Genomic DNA, 16,663 nt, shown 5'->3' with positions numbered 1-16,663 from the left:
TTTTTTTCAAAGCAATCACGTTGCGTTAGCTGCTTAGAGACGAAATATCGAAGCGCGTAAACGCCGCGTTGCAGTCTAACTTAACTTACTATTAATTAAAATCTTTATAAAATATCTGATAATTTGATGTGCATATGCCAAATGGCTTTTGTTGTGCTTTTCTACTGGATTTCCAAAACCGCTAGACCTGCCTTCCTAAAAATGTAATCAGTTTGGCACTTTTTGTCACGTATCTTCAAAACGGCTTATCCTGCCTTTGTTAAAACCTAATCAGCACGTCTTCTTACCTTCAATACATGTCAAATGTTTTCTGAATTTTACAAATTGGTTGACCCATGTTCGCGAAATCGTCGACGAAAATTTGCCAAAATGTTCAGAAATCTTTGAAGATATATATTTTTTTTTTACATTTTTTTGCGATTACTATAACTGTATATGAGATTTATTTTTAATCAGATAAATACACCAATTGAAGTAGACAAAAATTACACAAGTTAAAACAAACTCTTCGGCAAAAATGGTTTGTTCTCCAGCTATTAGAAAAGCACTAAAATTAAATAATTATCGCGAAAAAGTTTCCTTTTGCCCAACCATTTTATTAGCAAATTTTATGTTTTTTCGATCATTATGAATAAAAAATGGATGGAAATCACCGACTTAATAACTAATTAGATAAAATATTGCAATCTGCAAGTGATTAATTAGGTTTAAAAAATCTATGTTCATACTAATTTGAGTGCACAAATCCGAACATCACATAGTAGGGACATGGTCTAAAAGCTCGTCCCATTATTCTAAAATTTAATGACTTTATATAATTAATCATTTATCGTAGTTCCATAAAATTTATGTTATGTAGATAATACTAACAAGTTTTTTTTGAAAAAATATTTTTACAATAAATTACGAAGAAACTGTGCGGTCGATCTTGACGAAAAACAATTCAGCACGATCGCCAACTGAAAACTTTCGATCAGTTTTTGAGTTTTTAAAATTGGTTTAAAAATGTCAAAATGTCGTTTTTTAAGACGCTTTAATTTTTTGTCGACGACATCAGAGCGGATCAACCGATTTAAAGGATTTAAAAAAAACATTCAATTCGTGTTGATAAATTGTCAAAGGCAGATTTAGCGGTTTCGGAGATACAAAAAAAGTTTAAAAGGTTATCAATTTTATTTGAAAGAACTGATCATCTCGATAGAATGTTTAAAAAAATATATTGCTTGTGTTGACGGTGTGAAACAATGATTAGTTTCAAATTAACAGTTTTTGTTATTATCTCATTGTTATTTCTCATTGATCAATTTTTATTGATCATTGATTACTTTTATTCCTCGAATATTTAATTACTGTTTCGATACGTTAAGATTCCCACTCGTATGTATTTCCAAAAAGAACGATGATTTACATAGTGCTCACATAAGAAATACATTCGCTCGTCAGCTACCGAGCAGGTAAGACCTCCCGGTAAATGTTATCAGGTGTTCAAATTAAGTATTCATACAGCTCGTATTCAACTAGTATATAACTCGTGTTGATTTGACGTGATTATTTTCGTTTTGATTGTGACAATTTAAGTGAACAGAAAAGTGAAATATTAATCAAAATTTGTGCGTGTTGTAACAAAAGTTGTTCCCCATTATGGGGGAACACAATGAACCGTCTACCTCTGCAATAGTGGGGCAAGCGTTGGATGTTTTAAACAACTCAGACATCACGGAAACTAATAGTACTTCTGTTAATCAATCAATGGAACAAGATGAACCTGCATGGCAAACTCCTTCATATACAAAAAAACGAAGAATCAACGGTACTCTTAAACATACCCATACTGCAATCAACACCCATAACAGGTTTGAACCGCTAATAAACAATCCCACCCCTTCTACATCTCAACCACGCTCCTCAAAACCACCTCCTATTTTCGTCTATGACGTCAATAACTTCAAATTAATGAAACAAGAAATTAACTCAGTTTTTCAACAAGATCAGTATTACACTAAGTGCCTGCCTGACGAGACTGTGAAAATTCAATGTCAGGATTCGGACACATTCAAATTAATGGCCAAATTACTCACTGCAGCTAAAGCCGAATACCACACTTATCAGTTGAAAGAGGATAGGGCGTTTCGAGTGGTAATAAGATTCCTGCATCATTCAACCACTACTGAAGAAATTACCACAGCACTCGCTAAACTCGGACACAAGGTCAGAAACATATTGAACCCGCGTAATAGAATTACGAACAAACCGCGCAACTTATTCTTTGTTGATCTGGAACCAAAAGCCAATAACAAAGAAATATACAAAATAAACAAGCTCTTCAACTGCATAATTAAAATCGAACCGCCCAACGAGCGAAAACGTATAGTTCAGTGTGGACGTTGCCAATTGCTTGGCCATACTCGCAGTTTTTGCAACCGGTTATTTATCTGCCGCCGCTGCGCCTCAAACCACGCCACAAAAGATTGCCCTATTGAGAAGAACGCAGTACCAACTTGTGCCTTATGCTACAAGCAAGGTCATACAGCCAACTACAAAGGCTGCGAGCGTTATCAAGAACAATATGCCCGCAAATACGGAACCGATAATAACATTAATTCATCCATGCCAAACTGTGAATCAAATCCTTCACCTAGAATTTTACGACCCGGCTTATCAACCAATTCAAGCAAAGTCACCTCGGACCGCAGCTACAGTGACGTAATTAAAAACAATGTAAACAAACCGGTTTATGCGGCACACTTGAGTTCTTCGCAGGTAGCTAAACAACTAACGTCATCGGGCATTAACAGTGATGGCCAAATCGAAAACATCTTGACACAATTTCTAGCAGAATTTAAAAACTTGTTCCAACAACTTATGAACCAAAATAGCGTGATTCTAAACATGCTATCTTCTCTTGCTAACATCCGTAAATAATGGCTAAGTTTCTAAGGATCGCACTATGGAACGCCAATGGGCTTATTTCACATAAAAATGAGCTAACTATTTTTCTGTCTCTTAACAAAATTGACATTCTACTAGTAAGCGAGACTCATCTAACCAAATTCAGTCACTTTTCAGTACCATTTTACAGCGTTTATCACTCGCCACATCCGGATGGAACGGCTCATGGAGGAACGGCTGTTATCGTCAAATCAAGCATTTCACATTATGAGATGAACCACTTCAACACAAATTATATTCAATCTACATCGGTCAAAGTAAAGGCTTTTCCCTACGACCTCACATTCACGGCTGTCTACTGTCCGCCAAGACACAACATAGTGTCAAGTCACTTTCAAGAATTTTTCGATACGTTAGGTACAAGATTCCTAGCAGGTGGTGACTTCAACAGCAAGCATCCAAACTGGGGATCACGACTTGTTAATCCGAAAGGAAAAGAGCTGAATTATGTTATTCAACAAAATAACTACGCCTCGCACTCCACAGGTACACCAACATATTGGCCCTCAGACCCAGCTAAGATTCCGGACCTACTTGACTTCTTTATTTCTAGTGGAATTGACTACAAATGCATAGAAGTCCAACCCAATTATGATTTGACATCCGACCATTCAACTATCATTGCTTCCCTAAGTTCCTCGGTTATGCCCATCTCCTCAAATCCTAAGCTTCACAATTCTAGGACCAATTGGGACAGATATAGAGATACAATCAAACACCAAATTAATTTGAAAATTCCCCTTAAATGTACAGATGATGTTGACAGCGCGTTGGAAAACTTTAAACAACTTCTGCTAAACACAGTTAGAATCTGCACTCCACAGAATCCTAATGTCAGTAAATGTCCAACCGTAACGCTAGAAATAAAGAAGCTGATAGCCAGAAAACGCAAGATTAGGAAAATATGGCAGAAAACTCATGCACCACAAGATAAATCAGCTTTGAACCAAATCAGTAATTCTATTAGAATCAAAATTAAAGAAATGTTCAACAACAATTTCAATAACTATGTATTGAGCCTAAACAGATTTGACAACTCCTTGTGGAAACCTATACGCAACAAAAAACGTCCTCCAAGAAAAAACCCTCCTATTCGGTCTGAGACTCATGATAACTGGGCTAGAAGTGATGCTGAGAAAGGTAACCTTTTTGCTAATCACTTATCCACAGTTTTTACACCAAATGTCATGGATTCTAATCACGACAATTTGTCTCCTGAGAGCTCAGTATTAAGCCAGCCTAGCAACTTTCGCTTCTTCACAGTGAAACGAATCCACAAGGAGATCCATCGACTGAAAAACAACAAATCCGTCGGAATCGACTTAATATCAACTACAATGCTCAAACAACTTCCGAGAGTTGGATATGTTTTCATTACTCATGTCTTCAATGCAATACTGAGACTAAATTACTGGCCAACTTCTTTCAAATTGGCTTCCATTATAATGGTTCCAAAAGTTGGAAAAGACCCTAACATTGTTAGTTCATACAGGCCAATAAGCCTACTGCCAATAATTTCAAAAGTATTTGAAAAGTTGCTACTAGAAAACATTGCCAAAGAGTCAAATATAGTTCCGGATCATCAATTTGGCTTCCGTAAACAACACTCCACTATACAGCAGTGTCATCGTATAGTTGATACTGTCAACAAAGCTTTCGAAGCCAAGAAGTACTGTTCCGCCGTGTTCCTTGATGTAAGCCAGGCGTTTGACAAAGTCTGGCACTTTGGTCTTCTACATAAAATCAGAAATCTTTTACCATCATACACAAAATTCTTCGAATCTTACTTATGCTCAAGAAAGTTCCAAGTAAAAATCGGCCAAGAAACAACTGAGCCCAAACTGGTAAACGCAGGTGTTCCTCAAGGCAGTGTCTTAGGTCCATTTCTTTATCTATTATACACAAGTGATTTTCCAGAATACGGTGATTCTACCTGTTGTACTTTTGCCGATGATATCGCAATCTTAACCACTGATCTCGATCCCAAAGTAGCCTCGCAGAAACTGCAATGTCATCTTAACAAAATCGTGACCTGGTCCAAAAAATGGAAAATAAAAATCAACGAGGCCAAATCGAAGCATATTACCTTTTCGCTGAGAAGAGACACCTGCCCTCAAGTTTCCTTTAACCAATGTACAATACCACAAACCGATGTAGTCAAATACCTGGGCATGCACTTGGATTCCAGACTAACCTGGAAGCAACACATCAAAGCCAAAATTCAACAAATCAAGTTCAAAGCCCAAGAAATCAACTGGCTTATAGGAAGAAACTCGAAGCTCTCGCTGTATAATAAAGTACTACTATACAAATGCATTATAAAACCCGTTTGGACTTACGGCATCGAGTTATGGGGATGCGCAAGCAAATCCAATATAGTAATGATGCAAAGATGTCAAAACAAAATACTAAGAAATATAGTCAACGCACCGTGGTACATAACTAACCATGCTATTCATAAAGATCTAGATATTCCATACGTCACAGATGTCATCAAGGACAGAAGCTCGATCTACCTCTCAAAAATTGAGTGTCACTACAACCAGCTCATTGCTTCTTTAACCGGCTCTTCATCACTAAGAAGATTGAAAAGATGTTGGCCAAGCGACCTTAAATGAAACACTAGGCTTCACTCATTGGAGTGAACTCTAGTTAATTATTATTATTATTATTATTTATTTATTTATTTATTATTATTATTATTATTTTTTCTTTAATATAATTATAAATATTATTTATTATTATTAATTTTTTTTTTTTTTTTATTCATTATTATTATTGTTGTTATTATTTTTATTATATATATATATTTTTTTTTCTTTCTCTTTCTCCTTTGTGTCACAATAGCTTATAAGATAAATTGTATCTTGATTGCTATAAATAAATAAATAAAAAAAAAAAAAAAAAAAAAAACATAAGAAATACACAAATATAAACAACCAGAGAATTAGCTTGCGCAAAGTTATTTAGATTTAATAATCTATAGTGTTGACAGACGATGTTAGATAATGTCCATAAAAGATAAAAGAGTAAAATGATAGTGCCCGTAAACCACTAATCACCTTCTTTACTCGCACATCCGTATGAAAATTAACTAAATTTTAAATAATTAAAATTTTTCCGGGGCCTCTTGCGAGGCCCCCCCAGGCGCGAGGCCGTCGGCGGCCGCCGACACCGCCGACGCCTAGCGCTACTGCATAGTGGTGTCCATACTCTAAATTTAATAATTATTAACTATGCAGAAATAATACATATCAAATATAATTAGTTTTTTTTTCAATATAGTTTGAGAAATGTGTAATTTCTTTGCACTTTTTACTGATTTTTGTACAATACTTCTAAAATACGTTGAAAAATGATCACAATTACAATTGCAACAATCTGATACTCTGAATATGACAAGAAAGCAAGGATGAATACAATTCGGGTCTTACGATATTAATAAGGAGAAGTTTACGATGCAATTTTGGATATTGTAAATAATGAAAAATTAAATTAAATTAAAATTTAAAAAATCCAACATGAAATACGAGTGTTAAAATTGAACATGAAAATGAAAAGCTAGTTTTTTTAGCTTTCTTGGCATGATTTGCTCAATAGAATAAATAGAATAATAAATAAGTAAAATGTTTCAAAACCCAAATATTAATATTGCACATACGTTAAAAATAATTGAAAATTTAAAAATATTTGTTTATAAATATATATGTGTGTGTATATGTATATAGATATAAATATACAAGTTATGAATTAGCAAACAATATTATAAAACTGTATAAAGCCGATTGACGTATAAATAAATAAATAAATAAATAAATAAATAAATAATCAACCCGCAAATCGCCTCGATTTTCTAAATAAATTTAAAATCAATGTATTTTATACGCTTTTAGATTATATCTAATTTTTTGTGCACTACATCCAGAATAATTAAAAATTAATTTAAAAAAAATGTAATGATTTATATAATTTTAATGATAAACTGTTAAAACAGTTAAAATTAATAGGGGGGGGGGGGCGCTAGAAAAAGAAGTTGCATATATATATATATATATATATATATATATAGTATATATTATATATTATTATATGCCAGCAATCTGCAAATTATAAAATGAATTTTCTATCAGTTTGAAAATGCAAAATCTCATTAAGAATAGTAATTTATTTATCCTTTTGTTATTCAACTCAGTCAGTATCTTCTTGTCCATAAACTTTACGAGTAGATGCATAGAAAACCTGTTAATGGTGACCATTAGAATAGGCAAAGCCTTTCCGATGGTTATAAAACCAATTTTATGTCATTGTGTTATTTCATAGCACACGTAATGCTATGTTGCGAATCAAACAGCGTACAAAAACACATCGTATTACTGCAAGTGAAAGGTGACGGCAACCTTTTTTCTCCGGGATGAAAATAAGATAGAAAAGTCAAGAAGTAAATGCATGTTAAAAAGTAGTACGAACGTCCCGACATGTATTAATCATCAACTAAGAATACTAGTGGTATGGCATCGTGCCCTAACGCAAAATGCTGGAACTACCTGTACCAGAATGAAATATTCGAGGAAAAAACAATAATAAATAACAATTGTTTTAAACATTGTCAAATAGATAATTATAATCACTATATATTTTATCGTTCATAAAATATACAGTGACGATAATATCGCTCAAAACACTTGAGAAAGTTTACATTAGCAAGAGGTACAGAATAAATCCTTTAGATTAGAATAACGCATTTGAAATATATATATACATTTTTGAACTGAATTGAAAATTTAAAATTCATATTTGAAGTAAAAAAATTTGTATATTTTTGAAAAAAATTTTTTCAGAAAATTCTGAAATGTGCTTGAACCGTATAAGTAAACAAAGTTAATACTCATTTTTAACTTCCCGTAGGGTAGTTATAGTAATGGACCGAAAATCGAAAATCATATATTTTGTATATCTTCACGTTTTGAAGGTTTCTGAACATTTTGGCATACCTTAGAAAAAATGGATGTGTTTTTTTGTATAGCGAAGGAAATGCCTTTATGTATCCCAGACAAAAATGGATGGATGAAGTATGGATATATATATATATATATATATATATATATATACTTCACATACACATATATGTGTGTATGTGTGTGTGTGTTTTGTATGTCCGCATTTTTTCGGTCACGTTTTCGGACGCACGGATCAACCGATTTCAATGGTTCAAAAACATTCGATTTCTATTGACAGGGAGATGTGCTGATTGGCTTTTGGCAAATTCAGGTCCAACCGTTTCAAAGCTACAGAGCTAAATGTACAAAAATGGCAATTTTTGCGAGAACTAAGCATCCGAAATTTTATTTTTGCTAAAGTTCTAAAGCTCACTTATATACTTTAAATAAATAATTTTAACTTTGCAATTCAGTTTACCATATTTATAATAATCTATTTGAAAACTATTCCTCAAATATTTCGTTACGGTACGGAAAGTTCCAGCAATTTGCCTTAAAGCACGATGCCATACACCACTAGTTTTTTCAACAGTTAATTACAAGAAAACGGCTCGGTAGATTTTCACGTAAAACTAATCAGTATAATTCCCAACTAATCTTTTGAACAGTTTTTGATTTTTGAAAATCTATTCGATAGTATCAGCTTAAATGTGGACGAAAAGTTTAACACATTTCGCCAAATTGCAAAGAAACGGCTCGGCCGATTGTCGCACAAAATTGAGAAACGATGATCCTCATCGAGATATACCAAATAGAATGAAATCGGTTCTGGCGTTTTTTAGAAAACGTCGATGAAAGATCTAATTTTAACAAATGCCAAAAAACGATACCAATTTTTGCAAACTTTGACAAATTTTTAAAAATAAACGACTTGTCGTAGGGCCATAATATTTTAGTATGATCTATAAGACTATGATATCTACCGTCAAAAAAAAAATCTAAGCATGGTCGAAGAAAAAATTAACACTTCATTACAAGAAAACGGCCCGGACAATCTTTACCAAAAATTAATCAGGCCAATTCCCAACCAATATCTTTCGAACGGTTTTTGAATTTTCAAAATCTATTCAGAATTGCGGGCTAAAACTGGGACGAATTTTTTTTTACTTCTCTGCTATTTACAAAAAAACGGCTTGGTCGATCGTCACACAAAACTGACACAAAATGTTTCTTGAATCATTTAAATCGATTGATCCGTGCGCCCGAAAACGTGGACGAGAAAATGCGGACATACAAAACACACACACACTGATCCATTTTTTCTGAGGTAAGCCAAAATGTTCAGAAACCTTCAAAACGTCCAGAAATGCAAAAACTTTCATTTTCGATTTTCGGCCCATTACTATAACTACCCTACGGGAAGTTAAAAAAAAAACAAGATTTTGATCAAAATCTTAGAAAAACAATTCAAAAATCAAATACCAGAAATGAATACAACTAAAACAGTTTTCAAATTTTCATAATATTAAATATTATTATTATTACTGTATCACTTTTTGGCCTATCCAATATGTAACAATTGCAGTCATTTATATAAACATTTTTGCAAATTTACTAAATATTTGCAAAAAGTTTGTAACATCTGCCATAATATAAGACATAATATTTCCCGTCGTACCTCGTCGGTCAAAGAAAGTGATGCCTGACATACAGAAAAACAAAATTATTCGCGTGCTGAATACTCAATTACTGATCGTTATACAACCCATATCAAAGAGCAAATGTATTGAAAGATATGACATTAATTTCTTGTATGTATATTCTCAACGAGATAATGAGATAAAACACTATTTTTTTTATAAAGGAGATATCGAATTGAATTATTGCTATTTCAATGTTTATGCGGAGGGTCAGGTGCGGCACATACAATTAGCACTAAAGAAATAAATATAAATGTTGAGTAATAATGAAGTATTTAATGTGATATAAATCTTCATAATTAATAACGCATTTAATTTATGTTTATAAACTGTGATAATGAAATTTTGAAACTTTAACACTGCCCATCAATTCTACACTCTGATGAATTTTTAACTTCAGGTAGATTCACGTGGAAGTTATAGAAATGGTTCGAAAATCTATTTTTTTTTTTTTTTTTTTTTAATTTTATTTGGCCTCGCTTACTCTGAGCATTTAGCCACCTACAACATTTTTATTTAGTTACATTCTAATTTTTATATCATTTTCAATCTATTTATGTATCCTATTCTACATTCTTTCTTAATCTTTTTTTTTATTTTCTTCAATTCTTCCTCTTTTTCAAATTTCTAATTTTGTTTAACTTTCAGCTTCATTCTTCTTTCAAGTTCCAATATTCCACTTCTTACTCCTAATTCAATTCAACTCTTCAAATTTTGTTATTCCTATTTTTCTTAATTTTTATTCAAATTCTATTTAACAAATACAATTTTTATTTGATTTCAAATTAACTACACATATTATTTTTAACAAATTCTATGTCATTGACAGGATTTGATCCGAAGACCCCTGTCGTGTGAATCGAACACGCTACCAAAGAGCTACGCTCGCCATCTTCGACAACCTAAAATAATTTTATTTTGCATATCTTTACGTTTCAAAGGTTTCTAAAGATTTTGGCATACCTTAGAAAAAAATGGATGTATGTGTGTGTGTTTTTATGTATGTATGGATACAATTTTTTGTCCACGTTTTCGGCCGCGCAGATCAACCAATTTGAATGGTTAAAAAAACATTCGATTCGTATTGATAGGGAGATGTGCTGATTATTTTCTGTCAAAGACAGGTCCAGCCGCTTCAGAGATACGGAGTAAAGAGTGCAGAAAATAGAAATGGGGTTTTTGAGAAATCTGAGCACCCGATTTGAATGATCTAAAAAATATTCAATTTGTAATGATGAAGCGAAGCGGTGCTTAGTTTTTAGCAAAAGCAGGTCCAACGGTTTTGCAGATATGAAGCTAAATATATAAATTACGACAGTTTTTGAAGAAACTAAGCATCCGATTTGAATGATTCAAAAAACTTTCATCTGCTTGTTTTGATGAAACGATTGCTTTTGAGGCAAGATTTTTTTATTTCATTTTTTTTAATTTTCGAAAAATATTTTTTTTGAATATCGAAATTCAAATATTTCTCAAATATTACATTACGGTACGGGAAGTTTTACTAATTTGCCTTAAGGCACGATGCCATACTCCACTAGCTATGAATAAAATGTATATTTATCGAAATCGTCCATTAAAAACAAATAACTAAACAAATAACATTTAATTAACAATTAATTACGAAAAATCGGCCAGGACAATCTTTAACTAATATATTTCGAATGGTTTTCTAAATTTAAAATTATCCAAAAAATATGCACTTTTCTGCTAATTATGAAGAAACGACTCAACCGATCACGAAAACGAGTCTTTATCGAATTTCTTCAAATGGTTTTTATATTTTTGACATCGGTTCAGTTTTTCAGGTCTTTAACAATTTTGAAAAAAACTAATCTACACATTTTCGAACTAATATCATTTAAACGCCTTTTAAATAGACTTCAAATTTTTGCACTTTTATGCTAAATGTAAAGAAACAGCTTAACTATCGTCTCACAAAATTAATTTTAAGCGAGTTCTTATCGAGTTTTATTAGAAATGTTTTGAAAATTTTCATTTTTTTTAGAAGGTTGAGTTTTTAGGAATTAAAAAAAACGTTTTTTCTAAATATTTTGAAAATTTTTGAAAATATTCGATTTTGTTTGAAATTATCGAAATATTCTCTAATTTTTGTAAGAAATCTTTTTTTTTAAATTTAGTGTTTTTTGAAAATGATGAAAAACTTCGAAAACTTTTCGAAACTTCGATTTTTTGTTGAACATTTTGATTTTTTTTTTGAAAATTTTCAACATTATTAAATTTTCTGTAAATGCATTTTTTGCACACAGTCTTCTCAAGCCAGATATTTTTTGAATTAATCAAATCGCATGATCCGTTCTCTCAAAAATTGCATAACCGTTTTTACACCTTTAGCGCTCAATACCTCCGAAACGGCAAAATTGCCTTTTGCAAAAACGCCTCGCGATCGAGAACGAACCGAATGATTTTTTAATTTTATACATCGGTTGGTCCATACTCGGTTATTACATACACACAAAAATGTCGAGGACATTTGTTTGAACCATATAAATAAACTTCAAAATTAAAATTCTACGTACGGAACCCAAAAAATTTACACAAAATGTATTCACAATATTAAAATCTCTATAAAATATCTGATAATTTGATATACATATATCTAATAAACATTTTTGACCGCCAACCGGTATTTTTTTAAAATTATTATTTTGAGTGTTTATAACTGCTAGACCTGCCTTCCCAAAAATTTATTCAGTTATTCAATTTGTCGATACAAGTGAAATGTTTTTTGAATTATTAAAATCGGACGCTCCGTTCTCTTAAAAACTGAGTTACCATTTTTGGCACTTTTTGCTGCGTATCTTTGGAACGGCTAGACCTGCCTTCGCAAAAAACTAATCAGCACGTCTCCTTATCAACACGAATCGAATGTTTTTTGAATTTTTCAAACCGGTTAATCGGTGTTCCCGAAATCGGCGACAAAAGTTTGTATCCGAACACACACACACACAAGCACACACACACAGATCAATTTTTTCTAAAGTATACCAAAATAATATTCAGAAACCTCTGAAACGTAAAGATATATAAAAAATTTCGTTTTCGATTTATTTGCGATTAATATGACTTGTCCTACGGGAAGTTAATAAAATGTACTAAAATGAAAAATATATTTGGTAAATGTTTATGTAAGAACAAAAAACTTTTAATAGATATTGAAATGAATTTTATTATGTGAATACTTAAAATATTTTTTTATTTTAAACATAATTTCATACTATTTATGCAACTTCAAAAAATATTAAATAGCACAATAAAGTAATTCAATTAATTCAAATAATTAAAAAAATACGAATTAAAATAAAATATAACTTTACATAAAAAATCTTGGGGCGACGCTTTATTGTAGTTTCTACAATGTAGAAAAACATTTACGCAGAATAATTTTTGTAACAAGCTCCAGATAGAAATGTGAAATTTTATTTTTAATACTTTTTATTCTGTATTTCTAAAAATCAATACTTTCTAGCAAAACAAAATAAAAATAAAATGTTTATAATAAATGTTGAATCAATCCATTACAAAATCAACGTGGAACATAAATGAATTTCTAGGTTATCGTGGTGGTCAATGAACCCTTGTAAAAATTCTTTTAAGACAAGAAATATAGGTACTCACATCGATTTCGAGATAAATTTGCAAACGTATGGTTTTTTAAGCACACTTCAAAACTTATAGAATAACAATTATATAAATTATAAATTAATATTTTATAATATGGTATGTACATAAACTAACACAATAATAACACAAAATCATGTATTTTTCTTAACTAGATCACAGCACCAACATTAAGAATAAACTGAAATTGAACCCAAATCATATCGAATAATTGATACTTCGATGGTTACGCAATCTGTTGAATTCAATATAAAACATACCAAAATCCTAAAATATTAATATATTCACATATTATCTTAATCAATACCTATGAACTTGCAAATTAATATTTAATTAACAAAAAAAATTAATAGACCAAATTGTAAAACTAAAACTGAATCGTTCTTGAGTTGAATATGAAAAAAAGCTTGAATATTTTCTATAAAAATTCAAACAATATGTATGTTTTGTTTTACTAAATTTAAATAGTGAAAACATTCTAAATTTATTAAAAAAACAATTAAAATTGTATTTTTGTAAACTTTTTATTTAGATAACACGCTTCTAATTTTACATCTTCGGGGTTTATTGTTAACAAATAATATTTAGTAGTTAGTAAACTAATTTAAACATTTGATATGTTTTAGTTTTCATAATTTAGTTTTTATAATTAACTTCTCGTAGGATATATTATAGTAATCACAAAAAATCAAGGATAACTAGTGGGGCGCATCATGCTTTAAGGCAAATTGCTGGAACTTCCCATACCATAATTTAACATTCGAAGAATAAAAATAAGCAGTCAACAAAAATGTCTGTGAATAAATATTATAAAACTAGAATTCTCATTATTTGTTCCTTGTAGACAAAATCTGAAAACTTATTAGATTAGACGACGTTGTTTATATATGTTTGATTGAAATATATAAACAAAATCTAATTAAGCGGACTTATTGTTAGAATTAGCATATTTTAATTCAAATGCATCAATTTTTTGTTCGGAAAATATATGCACTGAGTTAACAATTTTAAATACTTCATGTAGTATCAATTATACAAACATAAAAAATATTTAAAAAAATTTTAAAAAAATATTACAGACGTGGAATTCGAACGCCTTCGCCAAAAACTAATCAGCACTTTCTTTATCAATACAAATCGAACGTTTTTTGAATTATTCAAATCGGTTGATCGGTATTACCGAAATTGTCGACGAAATAGCTCACGCATACACATATGCACACACACATACATCCATTTTTTCTAAGGTATGCCAAAATATCCAGAAACCTTTGAAACGTAAAGATATATAAAAAATTTCATTTTCGATTTTTTTGCGTCGATTTTTTACATTTATATTAAAAATGTAAATGTAATTGATATATGTGTGTATGTGTGTGTGTGTGTGTGCAGATACAATGTTTCCTCGACGATTTCAAGCACATGGATCAACCGATTTGAATGATTCCAAAAACATTTGATTCCTATTTATGGAAAAAGGTGCTGATTAGTTTCTGGCCAAGCCAAGTCCAGCCATTTTGAAGATAAGTGCAAAAAGTGCTAAAAATGGTTATTCAGTTTTTGAGAGAACGCAACGTCCGATTTGAATGTTACGAAAGTTTTCACTTGTTTTACAATGAAGTACTGATTAAATTTTTAGGAATGCCATTTGAAGTTAAAAATGATTATTATATATTAATAAGTACTATATTGTTTTTATTTCTGTGGGGTCTGTACCAAGATTTATACTGTTCAACCGCTAGATAACAACGCAGCGCATACGCGCTTCGTCAATTCATCTTTGAAACAGATATGCAGCGCTATTGCTTTAAAAAATAAAAAAGGAAATAATATTTTTCAAAAATTTCTAAATCTCCAAAAAATCTCTCTTTCAAAGTTTTTTAAAAAATAAGGCTTTTATAAAGTTTCTTAAGGCACGATGCCATGCACCTCTCGTTTTCACTTTCATGCATACATTTAAAAATAGTTTGGTTAGTTGTTGATTAGAAAAATTATGTACTTTAGAAAAATGTATATTTATACCTTAGAAAGTGTCGGATATATGATATATCACAACATAAAACTGTAATTGTGTTAAATAAATTTATGTATTGAGTTCATGTTAATAAAACTTACATCATTCCTATTGTTTTCCTGCTACGTATAGTTGATCAGTATCTGACACTGAGTAAGGTTATAAATACTTTGTTCTTTTCTATTATTCTTAACGAGAAGAACATGATGTTGAGCATTAATTTGCATACAGTAAAAAGCAGGGGTTTCCCATTGTTTAGTGGTTAGAGGGATAATGAGCTGCCCTTCCTATCAGAGTCAAGGTTTAAGAGTCAAGCCGAATGTCAAGCAGTATTGATATTGGTTTTCCACTTTAAAACTGATAGCAATATGTTCACAAATTGAAATAGTCTTTACCCTTAATTGTAGCGTCCAATAAAATTAGAATTATTATAATAATCATTTATGAAAAAAAGGTAGGTCGACCGTTATATTGTCTCCTAAACCCACGTTATTTAGAAGTCATCATAAAAACTTGCAGGACTAGTAAGTTCTGATTGATATTAATAATTAGTTAAGCATACTGTTCATATTAATGTTTTGCTTGGATCTTAATAACATCAAGTTGATATATATAGTAACTAGTGGTGATTTGCATCGTGCTTTCCGACAATTTGCTAAAACATCTCGTACCTTAATGAAATATTCGAGAAATTTTAAGTGTTTTCAGCCTGAAATAAAATTTAAAATCCAAATAATTTAGATATTAACTAGTGGTGTGTATGGCATTGTGCCTTAAGGCAAATTGCTGGTACTTCCCGTACCGTAACGGAATGTTCGAAAAATATACATGTTTTCAAATAGATTATCTTATATATAAAAATGGAGCTCTCTTTCAAATGTCCGAATAAACTCGAAAACGGCTGAATCGATTTGGCCAGTCTTAGTCTTGAAAAATTCGTGCCAATCCAGAGAAAGTCCAAAAGGTGGGAAATTATTTCAAATCCGCGTAGAACTTTACATTTTTAATTTGAAAATTTTTGTAGAAGCGTAATTTAAATAAAACAATGGACGGTGGCAATTTCGTGAAATGTCGAACGCTTTTGACAGATGATGTTCAATTACGTTTAATAATGGAGTTTTACGTGAATATTTTCAATTGTAATTAAATTGTAGTAAGTAATTAATTTATACACAAAAAAATTATTAAGTCTCAAGTGTTACTAGAGACTCAAAATATATAACTAATAATATAACTTTTTTGATATGTTAATATAAAAATGACTTTTTGGCATATTTTTCTCAAACACGTTGCTCTGAAAGATCTCATTTGTACAATTATATACTCATTGGTATTTATAAACCATTTCTAAATTATATTATTTTTTATTTAATTATTTACATTCAAAAACCTAAATTTGGTATCGATTAAATGGACATTTT

The sequence above is a fragment of the Ctenocephalides felis genome, unplaced genomic scaffold, assembly GCF_003426905.1.
Source record: "Ctenocephalides felis isolate EL2017-DRISC unplaced genomic scaffold, ASM342690v1 CF-g0.4_SCAFFOLD_03573, whole genome shotgun sequence".
Lineage (NCBI taxonomy): Eukaryota > Metazoa > Arthropoda > Insecta > Siphonaptera > Pulicidae > Ctenocephalides > Ctenocephalides felis.
Note: the sequence above shows the minus strand (reverse complement) of the source record.